At 42.0% G+C, this 25,443-nt stretch overlaps 1 protein-coding gene across 1 annotated transcript in view; it reads right to left on the bottom strand.

Moving 5' to 3' along the window:
* Slc9a9 (solute carrier family 9 member A9) overlaps window positions 1–25,443 on the bottom strand; it is a 548,574-nt gene that overhangs the window by 245,137 nt on the left and 277,994 nt on the right. The gene's annotated exons all lie outside the window — the stretch shown is intronic.

Genomic DNA, 25,443 nt, shown 5'->3' with positions numbered 1-25,443 from the left:
AGGGTACCTTTTAATTTTCTACACTCTCTAACATGTAGGGATTCCTAATGAGTGATTGCTAGAAGACAGTCATGACAGCAGTGTGCACACTATGACACCTGGGGCAGAGAGCTAAGGAGAGGGTCACAAAGTATTGATGGTATACATAGTATCTATTTGTAATATTATTAAGGGTTACTCTTTAATCTTCAGCTCTTTATAGCCATGGAAACAATATAAAAAGAAGAAAGAACTAAATACAGCTGTCTCCTTTACCTAAACCAAACAACGAAGTGTAATGGTAATACTCCATTTTTAGCATGCTAAGAGGACACGATTTGGCGGCTCTTTCTGAAGTAGATTTTAGTGTCTGATTAAAACAGAAGAATGCGAAGTGAAGACCAGAAAGTAGCAATCACACCAGGAAAGGGCTGTCTGTCTCAGAGAAAGCAAGTAAAGAGAGGGTTGAAGAATGACTCTTGTCTGTGACGGCAGAGCTAAGGAGAACCAACTGGATTAAGGGGCTAAAGACACCAGGGAAGAAAGGACTAAGGAAGACACTGAGGAGATGTAAGAACCTGCTGAAACAGGACAGGAAGAGGACAGAGTCTGAACTAAGATAGAGAGCCAAGGTTTCTAGATTTCCCATCCCATCGATTGCTTTAGTCCATATGAGGTGAGGCCCTCAGGGATAGCAAGGAGCAGATAATATGCAGATTAAGGAGAAAGCAGAAATGCCTTGATGTATGGGCATGGATGTGCTATGGTCACGCTGTTTCTTTGTATGTCAACAATTATTCTACCAATGATTGACAGGACTAATGCAACTTCACTCATTTATAGTTTGAAAATCAAAATCCCTAAAATTCTATCTACACTGATCCTTTGAACCTTATAACGCTCCCCCCCTTTTTTTTTTATAGATTTGTGGAATTAGATATATTAAGAGTCAACATTCCCACTTTACCAGGATGAACATAGAGTGTCAAAAATTACCCAGGAGCCAAAGGAACGGAGCTGAGGAGAAAACATGAGAGACAGACTTGAGTGAAAAGGGAATGTAGTTAGAATCTAGTTTTCATATTTTAAGGCCCTCTGGAAAATGTTATTTCTCTATTTTTATGAACTATATTTAAATTAACCCAGATTTGAAAAGGTGTCCCAGTGAATAATGAGGCCAAATCTTCAGTGTGCTTAACAGCCTCCCCGGGTGAGAGAAGGACTCTCACTAATTCTGTAGATGAGGCTTAGAGGCTCAGGGAAATCAAACACTATGTTCGAGATCTGGCTGTTAGCCTTGATGTATCCCTTAGATTGGGAAGGCAGCATGCGAGTCTCCCATGTGCCCTGTTTCCGGGCATGTCTGGGGAAGGTGTTCATCATTTATGCTGGGAAGTAGTAGACAAATTCCATGGCAACTTTGGAGTACTTTCTGGGTCTCTGAGGACTGAGGAACATTCTATTATTTTTAAGCATACTACTTAGATACTATTGGTAGTTTTTCTGTAGAATATCTTGCATAAGTAAGAAAAAAATAAACTTATTAGAGTCCAAGTTAAACTAGAGCTCCCAAAATGTGAAGGAATGAAATGATCAAAACCCACAGGTTGTAACAGAAGAGTAGATGGTATCTAACATAGCTTTATTTGGGCAACAATGAGAAAGCAAAGATGAGAAATTGGAATTGGAAGGGACATGCTTGGGTTATAACTCAGGGAGACAGAGCGATGTATAACACTATACGCACACAGCATATTCATAACTAGATTAAAATTGCTACAAAAGACTAGAGGGGAAAATGGCCCAAATATTAGCAATTACAATGCTCCCCTTCAAGTAGCAGGATTTTTCCTCTAGTCTCATTAACCTGTTTTGTATTTACCAATATAATATGAGAGTTATGTTATCTTTATAAAGAGAAGTTATCTTTATAAAGAAGAACTAAATGAAAGCTGTCATTGGAACCATTTGACCTGTGAACGAGAGGCTGGGTTTTCTAAATAAGCGGGGAACTTAAACCCTTAAGCCACAGTAATACCTGCTTGTCCAAGCCTGTGAGCAGACAAAAGAGATGGCTGAAAGCATTGTGGAGCAAAGACTCTGGGTCTTGTCTTCTCATCACTGAGAAGTGCTGCACATGCGTGCTTCAGTGTACTGTGTCCAAGCAGTGAGGGTGAGACAGTCACTTTAGCAGCCCGCACCATGGGGCCACAACAGCCCAGCAAATCCAGCTATCCAGGCTATGACTCCAAGCTAATAGACTTACTTCCTGCATTTTTGCATCTGCACTGGGTTTAAGGAAGTGAACATGTGTGCCATTTAAGAGAGTAAAACCACATCCTGAGGCCCCACCTAGGTCCGGTAGCTCTGCCATGCTCAGCCTCCTCTTGCTGGACTCATCTCCAGCCTTCAGACTCCATTTCTAAGGACAGTGAGGACAATCTATTCAGCTTCTAATTTGCTGAGAGGGGATGCCTCATATTCTCTAATATCAATTCCTGAAGCACATTCAAAAATGATTTTTATTCCTTGCCAAACTTTGGGTCTTTGAAAGGTATTAATGTAGACAGTCTTTGAAATATTGAGTTGGGAGCCATCTTAAAAATCCTTAACTTAGCAAGCCTTGAAAGGAGGTCTGGAGGCAAAGTAATGTTATCTTACCTGTTGAAATGTATATCAGGCTCCCTATGGGGTGAGGGGCTCCAGTACCCCTGGGGAACTATGGATTTGTACATAGATTATGTTGCAATCATTTAAAGCGGTGCTACTTTGTAGAAAGGGTCAGGCTTATTTGGGGTGCTCCTTTCTTATTTTAAAGTAGGTTTTACTGTCTCCAGTTCTAAAATGCTCTCCTCCCAGGTGTAGATATAAATTCTTAGGATTCCTAAGTCATAAGCGAACCATGATGAGATGCTTTGAAAGTGCATTTCAGTGTTGTCGTTTGCCTTTTGGAGATTTCATAGTTTTGAGTTTTGCTATTTTTTTTCATGTCCAGCATGCAATGTGGACCCAAGGCTTCTTTTTAAGCTTCAGCATTACATTAATATGTGCTAGTGTTTTAAGCAGATAGATGAGGACGTTGGAAGCATGGTAGGCTCTACCATTGTTAAAGTGTTCAAGGGACAGGTAACAGTGCTTAGCACCCGTTTTTGATTTGTATTTGTCTTACTGTTACAATTTTCTGATGGTTCAGGAAAATAAGAATCAGGGAGCCGTGGTTCAAAGCTGAAGATTTTGAACTACGTTAGGCAGATTTTTTTTTCTTATCTGATTGACAGGTTGTCTTGGTGCCGATGTGCTTAGCAGAACTGCATCTGAATGTGTCAGGTATCATATAACGAAGATAGTCAACCTCTCTATGGACTCCTTGCTCCTATGCATTTTCTGTCTCACCTTCTAAGACAGGGAGGGGCTCATGTCACTGCCCGCAGGTTGTGGATAGCTCCCTGCTGTTTACTGGATGAAAACTCATCATCTTAACAAGATGCTCAAGGCCCGTCCAGGTGGAGTGACCAGGTCCACTCCTCTCTCATGTCTGACCTTCCTTTTCACGGGCCCTAGCAGCAGAGGCAAAACCAAGAGGCTGCGTGGACTCCGGCTGAAGATGCTCTCCAGTGACCAGTGGTCCAGGCAGAGGGGAGACAGGCTTGGTAGAACTGAACATGGCATCTTATGCTAAGAGCTAGGGTAGGTAGGGGATACGGGCAGATTGGGCTTTCTGGGGGCACAGCCACGGCTAATTAACTGTTACTGAGAGTGGACGCTCAGTGGATAGCAGTGAGAACAAGACTAAAGCTGGAGAGGGCTGGAGAGAATGTCCCCTTCCTCTGCCTCCAGGAACCTCTTCTGAGGCAGGCTCTTCAGAAACCCACAAGTGCTGTGGGATGTCTTTCTGTATGCGGTGAATATGTGTTACTCCCATTGGCTTAAGTAAAGCTTCATTGGCCTGTTGTAGGGCAGGATGGAGCTAGTGGGAAAATCCAAGAGAGATAGTGAGAGGAGAAAGGAGAGGAAGGGGAGACGCCAAACCACTGTCCAAGGAGCAACATGTAACAGGATGCAGGTAAAGTCACAGAACACATGGCGATACATAGATGAATAGAAATGGGTTAATTTAAGATGAAAGAGCTAATTAGCAAGAAGCCTGAGCCACAGGCCATGTAATTTGCAATTAATATTGAGCCTCTGAATGATTATTTTCTAAGTGGCTGCAGGATCATGGCCGGGTGGGACCGGAGAAGCTTACTCCTACATACAAGCCTTCATGGAAGGGGCAAGTATGCCTCCCTCCCTTGAGAGAGCCATATTCCTCTCAGCTCCCTGCTCTGTCACCGCAGGCTCTGTGACCTTTGTCAGGACATTTTGTAGCTCTGCATCTCTTTCTTCCCAGCAGTAAACTGAGATGCGGCTTATTAAAAGAACTGAGGATTGCTTAGAGATCTATTAAGAAGTTTTGGAAGGACTGAATGAGGTCAGCCAGTTCTCACGTGTACTTACGTACACAAGCAAGGCTTGTGTAACCTGAGTTGTTATGATATTGCTATGGCAGATTTTTAACTTTTTAGCGTGTTTTGGAACTAAAGTAGAATTAGATTAGTATAACGATCAGGGTGACTCAGCAGTCCAGGTGGTGAGCTTCTCCGGTGTGAGCATTCTAATTCTGACACCCTAGAAGTTGCTCTTCAGTCATGGGCAAACCACTATGACTGGTCCCCCCTGATTATGAAGGGGAACTTTACAAACAGAACACCATCCAGTGGATGTATTAGTTATTTTTGCATTACTGTGACTGAAGACCTGAAGTGAGGTAAAGCAGGAAAGGTTTCTATGGGTTCATGTTTTTTTTTTTTTAAAGATTTATTTTATTTTTATTTATTATGTATACAGTATTCTGCCTACATGTGTCTTTACAGGCCAGAAGAGGGCACCAGATCTCATTACAAGTGGTTGTGAGCCACTATGTGGTTGCTGGGAATTGAACTCAGGACCTCTGGAAGAGGAGTCGGTACTCTTAACCACTGAGCCATCTCTCCAGCCCGGGTTCATGTTTTTATAGGGCTTGGGTTGTGTTTGCCTGGCCCTGTGTGCTTGGCTAGAACATCATGGAGGCAAGACCATGATAGCAGGACCATATAACAGGAGAGTCTTCATTTCATGGTAGATAAGGAGAAATGGAGAGAAGGAGAGGGAGAGAGAGAGAGAGAGAGAGAGAGAGAGAGAGAGAGAGAGAGAGAGAGAGCGCACAAACCAGAAAGGGCCATGGCATGACACAGTACCATGGACATACTCTCAGTGGACTACTTCCTCCAATTAGGTCCAACTGTCTCCCTTTTACCACCTCCCAACAATGTTCTCATGATACACATCCATCATCTTCTCCTCTACGTTAGGTCAGAGCTCAAAGGATATAATCATCTCTGGAAAAGACATGCTTTACCAATCTCATCATTTTTTCAGTCCAATCAAGTTGATAATCAAGATTAACCAAAACAGCTATTTGATAGTGTGGAATCGACAACGCCCCCCCACCACATTTCTTTTTATAAGGCTTAAAATATCAAATAGGAACATTTCCCAAGATCTGACCTAGAGAAAAGTCCTACATAGTGAGGAGGGAGCTGAGGAGGAGAAATGACCTTTTATGTGTTCATCTCTACCCCACACACCTTTCCTGCTAGTTTACAAGAAAGAAAAGTTTATGTCTTAAGCACTAACGGTACTAGGGTAGGCATCTGACTACCTGCCGGATGAGGAATTTGTTACTGCTGCTGTGGACTTCTTCATGACTCAGAGGTCAGGAGAATGAACACTATGAAGACATGGACATGTGAGTTGGTTAAGAGCATAACTCTAGAGAAAAAGAACAAAGCCTGAAGGAGTCTAAAGATGGGGAGGGAAGAGCCTGGAGCAGTAGTGAGGGACAGAGCTTCCAAGGAGGAAAATCTGTGTGTGCCACCAACTCCTCCCCTCCATAGCATCTTTAGGGTCAGAGACACGACATCCTTTCAGGAGGAGGAATACCTTTCCGGAAGGAATTAGTATCTCCTGGCCTGACCCATACCACTGCTGAGAGAGTCAAGAAAAACAAACAAACAAACAAACAAACAAACCAAATTCAACTTAAAAGTGTAAAAACCCAAGAGACAGGGAAATGGCAGAGAGGATTTCTTAATTCATCTGCAACATATTGGCCCCATTTCTATTAAAAATTGCTATGCATCCCCTCTCAGAGTCTGGATCAAGCAAGGACATCAGGCTGTTTTATTTAGAAATGTCATCCTGTGAGGGCATCTGCAAGTGGGAAGATGCAGTGTTTTGGGTTTTGTTTTATTTATTTATTTTTTTTGTTTTTGTTTTTCGAGACAGAGTTTTCTCTGTATAGCTTTGGAGCCTTTCCTAGAACTCAGTCTGTAGCCCAGGCTGGCCTCGAACTCACAGAGATCTGCCTGCCACTGCCTCGCAAGGGCTGGGATTAAGGCGTGCACCACCACCGCCCTTTGGTTTTGTTTTGAATGGCTTTGGGGCAGGATGGAAAGGATGGGAGATTGTGGGGACATAGGAAGGAAGAGCAGCCTCTCGTCTCTCCCCAGCGGATACGCAACGATCCCACAACAACCTACGCTATTTGCTGTGACGGGACCTAACACAGAAATACTATTTCCTTCGCCTATAGATAGCTTACATGAAAGTAACACCAAACAAGGCTGAGCGATCTGACTCTCCCGTGAAGATCCCATACCCACACTTGGATGTCTCGTTTTCTGCAACTTCCGTTTCGGAAGCCACAGACAGCCATGTTTCACGGGTGCCTTGTCTTTCCTTCTGGCCCTGTTTCTTTCTCTTAGCCATTGTGCCCAAAACTGTGTTAAAATACCTTTGTTGAACTCCAACTCAGCTTTATCAACTGGCTTGGCCTGAGTAGAGGTCCCTGAGAGTCTAAGGGGACTCTTCAGTTTCCTGAGGGGGACAGTGGAGAGCTATGCCTACTGTCTTTGTCTCTCCTACCCCCCAAACACTGACAGCTTTATTTACTAGGTGAAAATAAAAATGCAGCAGGTCAGGGTTTTTAAATTCTAAGAAAACTAAAGTAAAATTTAACAGAGATAAGAGAGTTAGAAGTCATAAATTTCAATTTCAAGGACTCTGTGATCATGAATGATCATTAACCTCTTAGAAGAGACTGAAAAGCCAGAGTATTTTATGAAGGCTTTATATTTATATACATTTATACAGTATTTATAAAGTCATTGATTCTACATTAAAAGGGGAACCATTCTTAACTGGAAGTCTAGAATGATTGGGCACCATGTCTGATGCTGTATTTCTAATAAGGTTCCAACAGAAGACCTAAAAAAAGGAGTTTCTCTATTTTGTCTCTGAATCTCTGAAGAGAGGAAGGGACACAGCAGAGAGGTGTGACAGCAATGTCCCCCTGGGTGGTGCCTTCCCAGAGCTGCAGCTATGCCCTTAGGATCCCAGGACTGGGTTTGCAGTATCACAGCCGGCATCCATTGAGTTTGCAAGGTGTACCATGCTGGGAGAAGGTAATCAACATCTGTCTTTGAGGAGTTCAGAGGCCTGTGTAGGTAAACCAGAAGAGGCTAAAGGCACCTGGATTATGGTTAGTGGGCCACTCAGGTATAACTGCCAAGCTAGGAAGGAGAAACTTTGGTCAAACGAAGTATGCATACCTTTTCTCAGTTTATTCCAGATTTTGAGAGCATTTCTCAAACAGTTGCTGCAAACACTGGGGAGGAAGACAGGAAGCAGACAGCTCTGAAGGGCTGGCTCTGGGCTCTTGCTGAGCTGTCAGTGGATTTATTCCACGAGACCTCATTCTGCTCTCACACAGCTTCAGGTTGCTAGCTACTGTATTTGAACACACTGAGAAATTGCCATACTACAGATTTGCCTATGCCAACCTATCTTGTTTTAATAGTTTAAGTTTTATTCATGGAGTGAAATAATCCCATTATAGATCAGAAGCTTGAGCTGCAATGTTTAATTATGATTCTGACTCTAGAGCTCAGGGGGAAAAAAAAAAGAGCCACATTGGACATTGCCAATTTCAGCACATGGAGACCTGAGAGGAGAGGATGCTTGAGTTCAAGGTGAGTTCCACGGGGTGAATAGTGAGACCTTGTTACAAAACAAACAAACAAGGGGAAAATGAAACAACCTAAACAAAACTGCATGTGCACATTGTGTTTGTTGGGACACCTGTATAAACTAATCTAAGAAAACTTAAATCCTTACAAACCTATTCATGCATTCATTTGGTAAGGACAGTCAGATCCTCTGGGCCCATAGCCACCAAATCAACCAACCGCAGTTCAAAAGTATTTGAAAAAAAAATTGCATATGCCGTGACATATACAGACCTTTTCCTAAATACCATGTAGTCTGGCAACTATTTACACAGCATTCATGAGGTATTGGGAATTGTAATTCAGAGATGATTTAGAGTCTAGCGGAGAGGAGAGCGTGCCTAGGCTATATGCCAGTACTATATCACGTTACAAAAGGGACTGGCACATCTACCACCTTTTGTGTCTGTGGGCATGTGTCTCAGGAACTAAGGGGTGAGTCCACAGCAGTGTCTGGCATCATGATGTAAAGGCTATCATTGTTCTTCTTAATGAATGTGGTTTCCACCTCAGCCTCATCTTGAGCATTCTGCTCTTGCTCAGCTTCTGAGATTTTAAAACCTTCACTCTCCAGAAATGTCAACCACATTCTCACACTTCCTCCTGATTCTGCTCCCTGCTCTCTGGGGACTGTGGTAAACACAGCGGATTTTGTTTATTTGGACTCACCTGGAAAGAGCGGTGAGGACATCTTTATATGTTTTTGTATTCAAATGGAGGATAAAGAGATTAAAACAATGGGCAGTCACAGTGTATCTCTCTGTCAGCTGGAGGTAGCACTGACTAGAGCAAGACATAAAGAATGGGGCACTCGTCCCAAAACCTTCCAAAAAGAGACAGTTTACCCCAACTTTTACTGGGTTCCATCTTGCCTCTTCTGTATTCTCTTGATCTCTAGATGATAAAACATATGAAAAAAAAAACAACAGAAAAAGCAACAGCAAGCAATCTACATAATTGTTAGCATATGTGACATGAGCCATTTTAATGAAGATTTACATCAAAATCCATGGGGTAGAGAAAGCTTTATAAAAGATAAAAAGCTGGGGCTGTCAAGCTAGCTCAGCTGCTAAAAGCCACTCCTGGTAAAGGCACCTACTGCTAAGCCTGATGACCCAAGTTCTAACCTCCTAGGCCCACATCATGGAAGGAGAGTACTCACTCTTGAAGTTATCTTCTGACTTCCCCTTGTGTGCTGTGGGGCATACATGCACGTCACACACACACACACACACACACACACACACACATACACACACACACACACATTTATATAAAAGATGACAATAAAAAGAAAAGTATTTATGTGACATGGCTTTTAAGCATGGAAGTGGGCCATGGGACTCTCTGAGGCCCCTACAGAGTCTGTAGGGTAGGAGGCAGGATTTTCAGGACTGTAAAGTGAAGCCATGCTCTTTGCCTCTGAATTCATTCTCGTGAATATAGTCCAGTGGAGGTTTTCAGAGACTGCATAACATTGCAAACCGATGTCAGTTGAAGCAGACAGAATTCGGCTGCATTCTATAAACCAGACAGTAAGAGATTGGAAAATATGTAAACAGAAAGTGTTGCTTATGTTAACATGTGATAAGTTCATTATTGTCATTTCAAAATAAGTTACCTAATATTTCTAAGTCCTCATTTCAAATTTCTAATATGGTAACATTGATGCCTGTAATTTCCCCTATGCTGGTAAATGTTTAACAGTTGGCCATGTGGGGAGTGGGAAAGCCCTGAGGTGGTGTCAACTGGTGACTGCACAGTGTGAACATATCCATTATGTTTTCAGGTTGCTGCTAAAGCTGAGCTGGCAGGTAGTTCCAGTTAGCTCCTCTGAACACAATTCACAAAAACGAAGTTCTCTGTGGGACCTCAGTAATTTTAAAACTGTGAAGAAGCCTTGTTATCAAAAGCTTGTGGACTGCCAGGGGTAGTGGCATACCACCATTAACCCCAGCACTCTGGAGACAGAGGCAAGAAGATCTCTGTGAGTTCCAAGCCAACCTTGTCTACATAATGAGACCCTGCCTCAAACAAACAAATAAAAACAAAAACAAATTAAAGCAACAACAACAACAACAACAACAACAACAAAAATCCCACAAACCCGAGCTGTCTTAGTTGCCTTCTGCTGCTATAATAAACCATCCTGATCAAAAGCAACATGGGGAGGAAAATGTTTACTTGGATTATCCATTCCCCATCATGGTTTATCACTGAGGGAAGCAGGGGCAGGAACTCAAACAGGAACCTGGAGGCAGGAGCTGAAGCAGAAACCATGAAGAAATGCTGCTTACGGACTGACTCTGCATAACCTGCTCAGGTTGCTTTCTTATACCATCCAGGCCCACCTGCCCAGGGGTGGTGCCACCCACAGTTGGATAGGCCCTCCAATATCAATCATTAATAATAATAATAATAATAATAATAATAATAATAATAATATGCCTTACAGACTTGCCTCCAGGCCAGTATAATGGAAGCATATTTCCAGTTGAGGTTCCTTCTTCTCAGGCAGTTGCAGCTTATGTCACCTTGACAAAAAAAAAAAAAAAAAAACACTAACCAGCCCACCAACCCACCAACCAACCAACTAACCATGCTTCAGAACTTCCCATATATAGTATAATCACATTTTTTGTTTTCAAATGCAACTGCATAGAAAAATTCTGAGACAATTTATCAATTACCCCTCTAGTGGGAAAAAAAAAACCCTGCATTTGATAGTAGCAGTTGTTTTTAGAGGAAAACAACAACAACAAAAGCCACGTAGGTTTTCCTCTATAAACTATTGTGGGCTTGAATTTTCATAGAAAGCATGAAAGTCAAATAGAAGATGGAAAAGAAAAGAAATGTATTTTAATCTATAGTTTGAAGATCTCTGGACTTCAGTTTCCCAGTAGAGTCTATGGGCTTGTTTGAGTAACAGGATTTCTTCCAGCCCCGTAACTCAGAGTCTGGTAATATTCTCACCCCTCTTGGCTCATTCCTCACATATGTGATCACTATAAGGATGCTAGATCTTTAACCCCTCACAAGATAGCTGTCCTGGATGAGGCCCCCATCTGCCGAGCCCCATCCTTCCCAGTGACTTTTGTTTTTTCACATCTAGTTGGTGTTGAGGTCTCTTCTCAAGGACACTCTGACTTCCACGGAGTGAGACTTCCTTTTGATGTTCCCTGAAGGACCGGGTGACTCTAGCTCAGTTACTTACTACCCTCTAACGTCTCCAGTGACAGCTGAGTCATGTGGTCTTTACTCCTAGCACTCCTGTGTGTCTGAGTTTCAAAGAAGACAACACAGAGGCTCATCCATTCATACCTCAAATACAACATGAGTACCAGCCTACACCAAGCAGATGGCTGGGCATTGGAAAACACCAGCAAATAAGTAGAACATGCCCCTGCTCTTATGGTCTCAGGATTCTAGGGCTTAGAGTCACCTGACCCTTGTTCCATGACACACACTGGTGAATCAGAAGACCTAGGCTGAGAAATCAGGCCTTCTAGGCGGGCTCCCTCCCAATCCAGGTGCTGAGGTGGCTGAAGACTGGCCTTAGGACACAAGATAATTCAGCATTTGTATATCTGAGTCCTGGAATGAATATACCTGTGGATTCAATCCAATTCAAGATGCCTTGAAAAGGATGACTATGCTGCTGAGTTATGGAAATTGTATTGCCGAGGCTAAAATGATTGAAACAGTCAGATGAGCAAAGCATAGCAAACTGACCTTTGCTGTGTTAGAGGCCTATAACTGTGAAAAAAAAGACCACAGCTTTAAATATCATATCTTTGAATCATTTGGAGGTGAAGGGATTTTTAAAGCTGTGACTGAGAGTGGGAGAAAGGAATTCAAATAGGCCATCTCTGTGAATGCACCTCTGTCAGAGAAAGGTCTTTGGAGCTAGAGTGAAATGGCATTTCTTTGTTAATAAAGTGAACGTGTATGAAGAGTTATTATGTATATTTTTCAAAAAATAATAATGTAGATCTCTCTGAAATGCAATAAGTGTCTGGGTTCAATCCACCTAACCCATTGTCTAAAATATAATGCAAATTCTAACATAAGCACCTATGAATAAATCGAGTCATATCTTACACGTCGGAATAATCCACAAAGCTATGGTAAATGCTTTTCTTATTAGAGATTTCTTACAGTTACAATCAGAGCATAATAACCACCTTGCCCAGATTCACTTAAAAACAGTTCTATTTATGAGAAAACCCCCACATGGTATATGTTGAAAATTAGTTCAGTTATCATGTAATACATAGGGAGTCAAGACCAGATCATGGGAATTAAACCTGATAATATTTCAGGGGTCAGGGAAACCTAGACATCATAAGGATGCACAATAAGAAAATACACAGAGGTTCTTATAGAATTTTTGAAACAAATTCCAAAATGACTTTAAGTGACATGCATCTTCCATTCAGCAGAACCACAAACATGGCATGGCTTTTTGAAGTCTGATTGTGAAATGTGAATATTTTATACTTTTTTTTTTTTTATCAAAATGGTCATTCTGGAGTCTGAGCTTGCTGAGGAAACTGCTCTTTCACACAGCACTCTGCACCAGACACCTCCAGGAGCACTGTGGTGCCCCCTCGCCAGGTCGGAACCTGATGTTCTCGGGATGCCTGTGGCAGGAGCATCTTACAGGGACTGTCCTTGGCTCATGTGAAGTTCTACAGTGTTTTGGCCTTGTTTCTGCTTACTCTCAGGAAATAGCAACAGGACAGAGCTGGGAGCCTGTGTGCTGACTGAAGGGTATCTTCACTGGCCTAAGGGGTCATTTGGTTCACATATGACAACACTGGTCAATGAGTTTTGAAACTAGACAATGAGAGGGAAAAAAATGTCTTGAGAGTAATGACATTCATCTGCCTCAATATTTCCTTTGAGTCTCCATTTTTACTAAAGTCTCAGGAAGGTTAATGGCACTTGTAACGTTTTGTTTAAAACACTTCATAAAGTCAGGTTTTTAGCTTTGTGTGTGTGTGTGTGTGTGTGTGTGTGTGTGTGTGGTTTGTAGCATCAGCTGAAACTTTCAATGCAATTTAACATCAAGGATTTTCTTCTCAAATTCCTGAGCTGAGGTATTAGAAAAGGATAAGAAACGTTACTTTGATCCCATTACTCATCAGAACATTTGTGCGAACAATAGAAAAGCAGTCACCTTTCTTTTGAAAGACAGATCCTATTTCAGCTCCTGAAGGTCAACATTCACATCGTCACCTGTGACTGAGGAACCACTCAGGAAGAACTGCTCATATGCACTTAGAGCGTTGACAAGGTATCCCATATAACATACATATGCACTGCAGGAGAGATCTACATTATTTTATGTATATCTTTTTTAATATATGTAAAACTGAGCCATTTATGAACACAGAGATTAGAGACAGTCTTAAAAAGAGCTTAAAATACTAATGTTCTGTCATGGAATTGGGATAATTTTCATATCACAAAATGTGCTAGTATAAATTGTTTCTCAGCAGAAAGTTAAGTCTGAAAAGTAGAAACCTTGATTCAGCTACATTCTATTGCTGTCAGCCAATGATATCTGGGAAGTATATTTTCATGCCCAGTTGGACATTATTAGTGAATTTGCATTCTTTAAAATTGTTTTTCCTTAACATTGGAGATCACTGAGTGACTTTTCTTGAAGTTATTAAGTATGATTTTGGAAATAGAGGTTTCTTTATCTATTATCAAGTCCTTGAATACATTCCTTTGGTGATAATGGGGCTTCAGAGTACTTGCAACTTACTAGACAAAGGTGCGATTCATTGAGTACAACAAAATATTTTGAGAAAGAGGGTTCTTGAGAATGTTAAACATTCTCAAATATATAACACAAACTCATAGAATACTTGCATGTGAATTATAACCTCAAATACACATTTGATTTTCCTTTGAACGTTTACCTCATTATATATAAGACGTTCTATTTTTATGTAGTTCTGAAGAACTCAATCAAGTGGGCCTTAGCTTCTAAGAAGCAGTCATGGGAAGCTGTGTCCTAATTCACATAAAGATAGAATGCTAATTGCAATCATTGTCACTTAAGAAACAGCTGACGAAATTGCAGATTAGATTTCGGTCTCTGAAGCTTCAAGAGTACTGAATCCAAGAAATGTTGGTTGGGGTGCCACATAGTTTTAGGTGAAGTGGACACGTTTTACTGTTTTCTAGGTGTAGTATAGTGAGCACAGTATATGGATAAAAACGGGTCTTTGCAAATCCTTTGTTTTTATCAAGATCAATGATACATATATAATACATATGGGTAACTGGAATGTTTTTTATTAAATACATTTTTCTTTATTAAGAGATACTGAGCATCTTCCAAATGCACTTGTGAGGGAAGAGCTAGAACCTGAGAGGCCAGGAGATACTTCTGGTTCACAAACTGGAGATGGAGGAAAATTGTTAGTGGTGAGAACGCACTGGACTTAGAATTGGCTCCAATCTCATTTTCCCCATGTTTCTCCTTACCATGTAATCTCGTGTGAATGATCATTCTGCTCACATTCCAGTTTCCTGTTTGGTAAACAAGAGCTAACAGCATGTAGATCTGTGGTTGATGTCACAAGAGTTACAGATGTTAATTTTCATTAAACCATCCTAGGCAGTGGATGACAAATATCCAACAAGTATTAATCAATTGACTACTTTACAAAGTTAGAGTAGGTAAAATTGATTTTTTTTTGTAGTAGGATAGTTTAATGTGCTATGATTGCTCCAATGAATCTGCATGTGACTCTTCCGTGGAGCCTCTAAATGAATTTTGAGTAAGTGGGTAGGTCACCTTAAAAAGGAACCTGTGGATTTGGGCTTTGGCAGTGGGATTGCCCTTCCAGAGCTGAGAACTGTAGAATACTTATTTTGGTGATGTCTTGGAGTCATCCCACCTACAAAAATATATGCATTTATACAAACACTCAAATCTTGGTGTTTCTTAGTCTCCACCTACTCACACAGAATATAAAATTCCTGGCAGTTTTCTTTTTTCTTAAATATTTATAGAAACCCTGAGGGAAGAGTTCCTTATTGACTTTAGTGTCTCCTTGATCACTGCTTCTTGGGTGTTGCCCCCTGTCAGGGGACTTAGACAATCCTGCTGCTGAGGCTGCACTTCAGACCCAATAAATCAGAATCTTTGAGAGGGCACCAAACACATAGGTTTTTAAAAACTCTCTGGGTGTTTCCATCATGCAGCCTGGTTTGGGGACCACCGTCCAAAGCCCACCAGCATGTAGCTGCTCCTTAACTTGATTCACTGGCTCAAAACCCTCTCTGCCTGCAGACCAACAGGACCCCCTGTGCAGTCCTTCTATGTGTAGTTTCTCCACTCAGTCACTCATTAGAATTACTTAAGTAAAGTTTAAAATGCTGTACCTAGCCAGGCGGTGGTGGCGCACGCCTTTAATCCCAGCACTCGGGAGGCAGAGGCAGGTGGATCTCTGTGAGTTCGAGGCCAGCCTGGGCTACCAAGTGAGTTCCAGGAAAGGCGCAAAGCTACACAGAGAAACCCTGTCTCGAAAAATGAAAAAAAAAAAAAATGATGTACCTATGCCCTAGTCTTGGGTCCAGGTCCTTGGATTTATGAATAGCATTGTTGATGTGGATTGCTTTAGCAGTCTCTAAGAGAGTTGAGATAGTCCCCCTCAGGAGTATTGCTTCGCCTGCCGCTGCGCTCTGGTGGCACTCTCCAACACACAGCTGCAGCTAGCCCCAACTTGCCCAGATTTCACCCCAGGCTGCCACCCACACTAATCATGATTTGTCACCTGCCATTCCAGGACTGTCTCACTCCTTGGGGGCACCGGCTATTTCTGCTACTGGCATCTTGAGCCATGTTTTCCTGCCTCTTTGTCTTTGGCATGTATGATTCTTTCTAGTATTTTTTTTCTCAGATAAAGCTGTGTGTGTGTGTGTGTGTGTGTGTGTGTGTGTGTGTGTGTGTGTGTGTGTGTGTGTGTTTCTTTTGAAGTGATCTCCTTCTGTTTCTTGGGCACTTGCTCAAATTCTTTGTAGTTTTTTTTTTCCATTACCCTGAGAAGAGGATTGGGCCCCAGTAGAGATACCTGTGTTCCTGATGAAACCCTCTTGCCTCGATTCCTATCTTCCTCTCTGCCTCCAGTATCAATCAGTGTTCTCAAAGTGCAGGCACACTGGCATGTGGGTGAGTTGGGGTGGTTAAGTTCATCCCATAAGAGGATGCTGGCCCACAGGATCTGTCATATTCCCTTTCATTTCTAGGGATTACCTCTCAAGGATCTTTCTTTACATATCAATTTATAAATGTTTCTATTCCAATTATGAATAAAATCCAGATTCCTTCTCTTGGGTGGCCTAGAACTCAGGCAATCAGCACGCAGGTCTGAACACATTTTAGGGCCCATGAGTGTTCTAGAGACTTTAGTTGGAGTTTACTGTCTTTAGTATAGAGAAACCCTTCTAAGAGTGTCATAGTCTCTATGCTGGTACCTCGGAATTCTACAAACAGCACTTCCATTCTGGGAAATATCCAGGAGGAGTTTTAAGGGAAATAAATGTTCCCTTAAAAATCAAACTGCTTTCCTCTAGATGGGCTCAAACTTGCCATTCTTCGAATACTTAGATGAAACAAAAGCCTCCCATAGACCTCAACGTTGTGCTCTAAGAGCAAGACCAAAAGCAAACAATAAATCAGCACAGAAGGAAAGAAGGATGGTGTTTTCCCTACGAGGGTGTTATAAATTATTAATTTATGCCAGAAATGAGTACAGGCAGTGTCATAAAAATGAATCACTCTGATATCAGCCTGCAGACCACCATTTGAGAACACCTGCATTAGGACATAAAAAGTTAAGACATGGTTTCTCTTCTGGCCCTAGGGAAGACCCTGTGCAAAGAACTTCCCATTAGCTATCTAGAAACTTGCTGTGTCAGATCCCAGAACATGATACACTGCCACTTCCCATTCAAAGTGCCACCAATGAACCGCTACCTGACTGTCTGTTCCTAGTGGTCAGTAGATCTGCCCCATCCCATGTCAGAACCCCACAGAATCATAGGCAGAGTCTTCAAAGAAAGGAAGTCAAGAGCTGAGCAAAATGTCATCTTTCTGGAAATGCAAAGTGACCTTATCTAGATGGACATCTCCATGGCCCTGTTTTCATGGGTCTCTGGGGAACAGCAGTCATGTGCACACAGGCTCTTACAGTTATGACAAGATCAAAACTTCTTTCCCACTAAAGAAAATCCCCCCCTTTTTGGATCAGGTTCTGTTCCCTTTTACTGTGTCTTTGAATGTTTAATTTGAGCAGAACAAGGCACAGTATGAAAAGGGGAAAGAAACATGTCTTAATGCACCATTTTTAACAACTTGGAACAAAAAGAAAATGTACCAGCAACAGCTCATTACCTGGTGCTCTGTACTAAAGCAGGTCCACAACCATGGGTACTCTCTTCTCTCTCAAGACCAGACGGGATTCCAGCCATCCCCATCCCCAACCCTGGTGTTATGTAGCACAGTTGCCTTAGTGACCTTCCTAAAACCAAGTTCCCTTTCAAGCATTTTATTCATGGCTTCAGATCATATTTCCATAGATAGGATTGTTTTTGGATTTTTGAGTCACATTTCTAGAAGGAATTCAGCTTCTTTCTTGAAGGAATAAGAAAAAGACTTTCTGTTAATTACGTTCTCTACACCCTTCAAGGCCATCAAGGAAATGGCAGCCTGAAGTTTGGCCACATTCTTAATAAACACACACTTGGGCATATGCATTCAGCCTTGATGTTTTCTGTTCCGCTGCATCAATAAAATTTAATTAAAATGTGTAGAAAAATTACTGTCATTTCCATTTATCATCCTCAAATGCTATTATGATACTAAAGCCCTTCATACCTATACCTATAAGTAGGATGATAAAAGTATAATGGGCCATTAAAGGGGGTTATGCCACTGCCATCCTTAGAAATTTTAAGGTAATAATGGGTAGCCATCTGTCTTGAATGTCATCAAAGTAGGGACTGGGACAGTTGATGGATTAGACTCTATTCAGATACATTTTTTTCTCATTTTGCATGGAATCAGACATAATCACATGAGAGTGTGGGTCATAAATATTAATAGGTTGCTATTTAAACATTGACGATGTTAGTTTTTGTTGTCTAAAGGTGAAAGGAGAGATGGATGGATGGATGGATGGATGGATGGTGTGTGTGTGTGTGTGTGTGTGTGTGTGTGTGTGTGTGTGTGTGTGTAATTTAAAAGTTTATCTTCATAGCCCTACCTAGCTCTCATCTTCTTTGGTTTTAGTCTGGAAATTCCCAACTACAGTGGTGTGTTACGTATTATCAACAACACAGATGTGAGGTTAACAGACCAGTAAAGTGCATGTCAGCCGTTATGATCTGACTACAGTTGTGCTGTAGGGGAAAAAGATTTACATGAAAAAATTTCAAGGGGAAGCATGGCTCTTGGTTTGTGCCTTATTTATCTTTATTTTCCTTGTCTCCTGGGATCCAGTGCTCAGGACACAGAGGGAATTCACTGGGATTCCAAATGGTCATCCGTGGCCCCCGTTGTTCTGTGGACTCTGGTGGAGTCTTCTAGACTAGGGGTTCACAGACATTCTGGGCACTGAAAGTACGGTACAGTGTGTTCTTGCCTTGATGTGGGAGCCTCACTGTCATTAGCATTTGAAAGGGAACACTTATTAGTCAAACTACTAAATGTCCTTTATACAACATAATGAGTTTCATTGAAAAGAATCACCAGCTCAGCTACAGAGAGGTTTAAAGACTTTGCCATCGTTTATAAATCCAGCCCTTCTAGGGTAATATTTTAAAGGTACTTTGAATGAAGAGAAGAAGAAAAGTGGTAGAAATCTTGACAAAAGAAATGTAATTAGAGTAAAAAATAAAGGCAATTCTGTGCTTTCTGCAGATATCTTTGATCTTCTCAGAAGTCAGGGAAGCATGGGCATGGTTGCTCCCCTCTCACTCTCTCCCTCCACCATCTCAGAACAGGTAACTGGCAAGAAACGTGACTGCTTTTGTTAATGTGTTGAAGGGGTGAAAATGCACAAAACCATAATCCAAAAGCACTGTAATGCAAATCAATAAGGCAGAGACACACTGCAGGAAACACAGCAAGTAATAGAAATACACTTGATCTTTCTTTCAGTGTCTCGGGATTACCTTAGACATTAGCCTTATGCATCCAGCTCATTAAATTTAAATTAATGCGTGATATCAGAATTAAAGAAACCATTAATTAGCACATATTGTTTCTCCTTTCTAATTTTTATCTCGGAATGTTCATGGTCATAATCCAGTCATTCATTAATTTACTTATTAATTCAGTAAGATTTTATTGAGCTCCTAAGTCCAAGGTGAAAGCCAAATGGTAGATTTCCATAAACATCTCTTATAGACTAACTACCCTAAGGGATAAGAGTCTAGAGTCTTGAAAGGCTGAAGGGAATTTAAATAGTATTTGTATGAATGGCTTATTAGAAGAAAATGCAGTGTGAAGATCAATAATCACATTGCTCACAACTAACCCTTAAAACTTTCCGTCTATGCAGCCCCTTCCATCTATGGATTTATGCTATATTAGGAACTCCTAAGGGGAATCACTGTCTCATTTGCTTTTGTTTCCCAGCCTTCCATCATGTCTGCCATGCAAACACTGACATGCTTAGTACATGCTCAGAACATGCTTAAAATGAAAGAAAAAAAACCTGGAAAGTCTTTTGCTCATGTCCTGAGACGCTGTGTGCTGGCAGTGTGACGTTTATACTCTGCCATGGATGCCAGCAGTCTTAGAAAAAAACTGTTGCAACCATTCACTTTGGTTCAGGCTGAGAATTTTTCCACAAAGAACCGTCTAATTCTCAGTGTAAAATTTTTCTTCCCAGTAGGACTAATAATGTTATTTTTTGATTGCCTCAATCATGAATTTAATTTGGCAATTTCAGGCCCTCATCACATCTCCATGAATTATCATTTTAAAGCAAGTTATCCTTCCCCAACTGTAGTTTAAGAGAAGGAACCAAGTGTGTACCTTGTGCTCAGCGTTTGACAGAATATTGGGTTTGGAACATGCTTGACAACACATTTAGTTCAACCTTTCACTTTAAAGTAAGAGAACTAACTGAAGGTCACATATGTTAAACATCCAGGGTCCTGCCATAAGCAGCAGAGCTGGGGCAAGACCCCACTTTGAGGGCTCTCAGTCAAAAGTTCTTTCACCCTATCTCCTTGCTCCTCTCATATTCCATATTCTCTATTTGAATTTTCTTGCAAAGTCATGCACGGCACATTCAATTTGGCTCCCATTGTCTCTTTTTATTGGAAATTTAAATTTGGATTTGCATTGCTGCTTTCCCATTCAATGGCAATAAACACTAAAAATATAGTGTGGGGGGGTGATGGAAATAAAATAAGCATCTGGAAAGAATGCTATAATGAAGGTGCTATTGTTTGCTCATAAATGCTTGACAAGGACTCTGACTTTGCAAAAGCAAATGTATGGCATGTCCAACTCTCTCGCATTTCAGTTAAGAAGGTAAAATGAACCCAAACTGGTAGATTTTCAAGTATGATAGAAGAAATTTAAGAAAAATTACTGTCTGAACCAGCTGAACATATGATAAAGGTAGCCAAGAGTGATGGTTTGAATAGGAATGGCTCCCTATATGCTCATTGGTTACCAGGGAGTGGAACTGATTGAAAAGTTTACAAGGATTAGTAGGTGTGGCCTTGTTGGAGGAAGTGTGTCACTGGTGGTGGGCTTTGAGGTTGCAAAAGCCCATGCTAGGCTCAGTCTCTCTCTCTCTGCTTACAGATCAGAATGTAGCTCTCAGCTACTGGTCCAGCACCTGCCTGTTTGCCACTATACTTCCCACCCTGATGATAACAGAGCCTCTGTTGCTGCAAGCAAGCCCCTAATTAAATGCTTTCTTACAAGAGCTGCCTTGGTCATGGTGTCTGCTCACAGCACTAGAACAGTGACTAAGACACCAAGCATTTGTCCCCTTATCCATGCCAATCATGAAAGCCTTACTGAATAAGTTAACTGGTACCCTCTTGCCTATTAATAACAAGCATTTATTAAGAGGCCCAATCATTTGATCCAAAGTAGCAGACAGTCTGAAGCTGAAGTCTGCCTCTGGGAAGACTTGGCAAACCTTCTGACTGGTTACCTAGTCTTCATATCACTCCACAGCACACACAAGGATGGCTAATTCTCCCCTTTGTTCAATACAGCCAGCTACTCAATTCATTTTGTTGGTCCCTTTGCAGCAGAATCCCTTTGGAGGGCTTGTCTACACACTACAAGGCTCAAATTTCTTTCCTCCTCTTATGTCTTGGACTTGTTTTTATTGAGTTTTACCATGCCACTCTGCCAGTCTGTGGTATCAGTGTCAACAACCTTCACATTTCCCATTTTTCTTGATATTTCATCACCATTGACATAATTCACCACACTCCTTAATGAGCTGGTATCTCCCTTTGATTTCTAGGAGGGGATACTGTCACCGATTTTCTTTTCTTTTCTTTTTTTACTGACTATAACAACATATTTGAGACAATTAATTTATAAAGTGAGAAAAATGGTTTTAACTCATAGCTTTAAAGGTATAGTTCAGGATTGGTTGGCTTTGTTTAAATGCCTGTGGTGGGGCAACACATCACAGAAGTGTGTAGTGGTGTAAAACCTTTCACCCCATGGTCAGGAAGCAGAGGAGACGGGGTTTCACAGTTCTCCTTAAGGGTATATCCCCAGTGACCTATGACTTCCCACTAGGTCCAATATTAGCTACATGCTGATGACTTCCAACATTGCACATCTGGCCTAGACATTTTCCCTGGACAGTAAGGACTCTCTGTCCAGCTGGTGACTCTACAGTTCCAGTTTACTGCCTAATGCACACCCCAGTTGAACAAGTCAGCACAGGCTCCTGATTGTCCTCCAGCCAGTTAGCCTCACACCCTTCCCTGGCTCATGACGACACCTCTGCTATTAAGTCACAGCACATACATGCCTGTAGGAAGGTGCTCAAGGGTTTCTTGACATCGTTCAGATGCTCTGTGACCTGGCCCTTGCTGCTAGGCTGCCGTCTTTTACACTGTCCTTGGTACACTCTATTCCAGCCATGTCTGGATTAGCTAGAACAGACAAAGTTGATGGATAAAATTCCTTCACAATTGTATCACCTTTAGGTTTTATAACACAGAGTTGATTTATATAGATTTCCCTCAAGGCGTCACTTGTTAGCTTCCTAATGTCCCATTATATGGTCCTGGAGAGCGAGGCAAAGAGGTTAGGCAGCTGATCCTCCTGTTGGCAGTGTGGACACAGTGTGGGAAGAGATACTGTGTCCTTCAGCCATGTGATGTCACATAGTATTTTCAGAGCATCCCCATGTTTAGTGGGGATGTGGTGGCCACATCTGTAACCCATACTTTGGAGATTCTGTACAACACATAGTGAGTCTCCAACTCACATGTGGAGTTGGAACTTCTCTTGTTACTCTGTGCAGATATGGCTGAGTATGTCTGCTCTCATTTTTTTGCAGAGCAGTGACCACAGACTCTGTATATGGGAGTGTGGGCTATGTATTGACCCCATACATACACATAGGTGTTCATGTATGTATAAATATGCATGCATGCAAATGTTATTAGAGGAAAGTGAATTGGAAGTGGTGTAAGAAAAGGAGAGCCGTGAGAAGGGAGTGAAAGAGAATCAGCATTTATTAAACTCCTACCTCACCTAGGCAGAAGGCAGTGGGGGAGCAAGGGCGGGGGTGTGCCGTTATCTGGATGTTAAAGAATAAGCTTGTAGAAACCTCTTTCTGTAAGGAGAGAGAGTGTTATGAGATGGATTGGGAGCCTGTCAGGGAGTGCTTGTCATGACATTCAGAGGGAGAACAGAAGGCTGTAGGGCACTGATTTTGGCTTTGTCTCCCCGAGGTACTGGACTGCTGTGTCACCATGAGACGAGTTATCTTTGAAGTGTTGCTGAGCAGTCTAGATAGCATGACTTAAAAGTGCAAGTCCCTAAACAGGATTCAGCTTCCCAGAATACAAATGCTGAGAGGACCAAACGAGGCTAGGAAAAATCAGCCCAAGACATTTCCCTTAAAGCCCAGGAGAGTGCTACCAGTCTTCATAATTTAAAAGATCCTGCAATTGGAGGTTTCTGGGTATTAGTATCAGGATTTTGGTGTATTTACTTCTCTTTTACTGGAGGGCTGTCAAAATGTCAGCAATTGTATTTTATGATGTCGCTAAAGCATCCACCTGAAGAGAAGTGATGGACTTGGGGAAGGGTGGCCTTGCAGAGTCCCTGTTCAAGAGGACACAATCAGGACAAGCTAAGATTGAGACATGACAGAGAGGGAAGAATGCAAGCCAGAGCTACTGCAGAGAGCCCCATGTCAGCCTCCAGGAACTCCTGGCCAATTCCAGATTTGGCCAGGATGCTGTCGCACTTTCCCTACACCCACTGCCCAGTATCACATGAGAAGTCTTCGGCTCCCCTGTCTTCATTAGCATTTTCTTTTTTCTTTTTTTTTTTTGTTTTTCGAGATAGGGTTTCTCTGTGTAGCTTTGCGCCTTTCCTGGGACTCACTTGGTAGTCCAGGCTGGCCTCGAACTCACAGAGATCCACCTGGCTCTGCCTCCCAAGTGCTGGGATTAAAGGCGTGCGCCACCACCGCCGGCTTCATTAGCATTTTGGATAGATCTCATCACTGAGTCCAGTTCTTCATCACGTCCTATAGCCACAGTCCCTGCCAAATAGTACTGCAAAGCTTACTCATTGCACATTGGGCACTTGCTTGGCATCTTGTTTTGTACTGAGCCATATAGGATGATTAGGAGAGGCGATCCAAGCTGATGATTGGAAATGGACTTGCTTCAGTACTCACAGAATGATAGCACATGGCACTGGCAAAGATGCCCCGGTGAAGCTTATCCTAGAACACATACCCCAGCAAATCCACAGACACCTGGACAAGTGTCTGATGGCTCAATCCATGCAAACAAACCACCAAGTCCATCAGTCAAAAAGATGGACACTTACAGACGTGAGAACCAACTGCTTACTGCTGGATGTTATCCTCATATCCACCAGAGTGAGGGTCCTAAAATAGAGCTCCAATTATCCTAACATCATTCTGTTCTGAATACTTCAATAACAGCTTTTTGAACTAAGTTATATATCCTCCCCCCAGATTTATGTATTGCAGTTCTAATCCTTAGAGCCCCAGAAAATGACCTTATTAGGAAGGGTCACTGTAGATGTAATCAGTTCAAAGGAGGTTATGCTGGAGCAGGGTAGGTCAAAACCCAATATGATTGATGTTCTTGGCAAAAGAAGAAATTTGGAGATAGGCTGGGGTCTGGGAGAACCATGTAGACACCAAGGCATAGATCAGGATGATCTATATGTAAATCAAGGAACGACAGCAAAGATTGCCAGAAAATCACTGGAAATGAAGAGAAGGCAGTACTTATTTCCCTCCAGAAGGAGCTAATAATGCCAGCACTGTTGTCCCCATTTTCTGGACTCCAAAGCATTGAGACAATGATCCCTTCTAGTTACTCTAACCCAGGAGTTCCCAACCTTCGGGTCGTGACCCCAACGGGAATCACATATCAGATAGCCTGCATATCAGATATCTACATTATGATTCATAGCAGTAGCAAAATTACTGTGACGAAGCAGCAACGGCATAATTTTATGGTTGGGGGTCACCACGACATGAGGGACGGTATTAAAGGGACGCAGCGTTAGGAAGGTTGAGAAGCACTTCATCCTATTGCTTTTAGGAGGAAGTTCAACTTTCTTCAGAAAGCACGTACCATCCATGTTTCTTAGCCTGGAGCTACCTGTGTGGTCTCCTTCTTCACCGTGTCCCTTTGACTCAGCTTCTCTCTACTTGTAAGTTCACGGAAAGAAACTTTGTCTGTGCCAATCCCTTGGCCTTGAGTGTCCTTTCCTTTTTAAAAATCATTTATTTATTTGTATTTTAGGTACATTGGTGTTTTGCCCACATGCATGTCTGTGTAAGAGTGTGGGATCCCCTGGAACAGGAGATACAGACAGTTGTGAGCTGCCATGTGGGTACTGGGAATTGAACCCAGGTCCTCTGAGCAGCCAGTGCTCTGAACTGCTGAGCCATCTCTCCATCTTCTCAAATATCCTTCTTAATACTCTCTATCTTCTGCTACATCTGACTCGGTACCTCCTTTCTATTGTTTATCTTGCTCTAGATTGGGCATTGTCTCTGGCAACTTCCTC

Source organism: Peromyscus maniculatus, chromosome 7 (assembly GCF_049852395.1).
Source record: "Peromyscus maniculatus bairdii isolate BWxNUB_F1_BW_parent chromosome 7, HU_Pman_BW_mat_3.1, whole genome shotgun sequence".
In the NCBI taxonomy this organism is placed as follows: domain Eukaryota; kingdom Metazoa; phylum Chordata; class Mammalia; order Rodentia; family Cricetidae; genus Peromyscus; species Peromyscus maniculatus.
The sequence above is the reverse complement of the archived record's forward strand: the minus strand, read 5'-3'. Positions and strand labels throughout refer to the sequence as shown.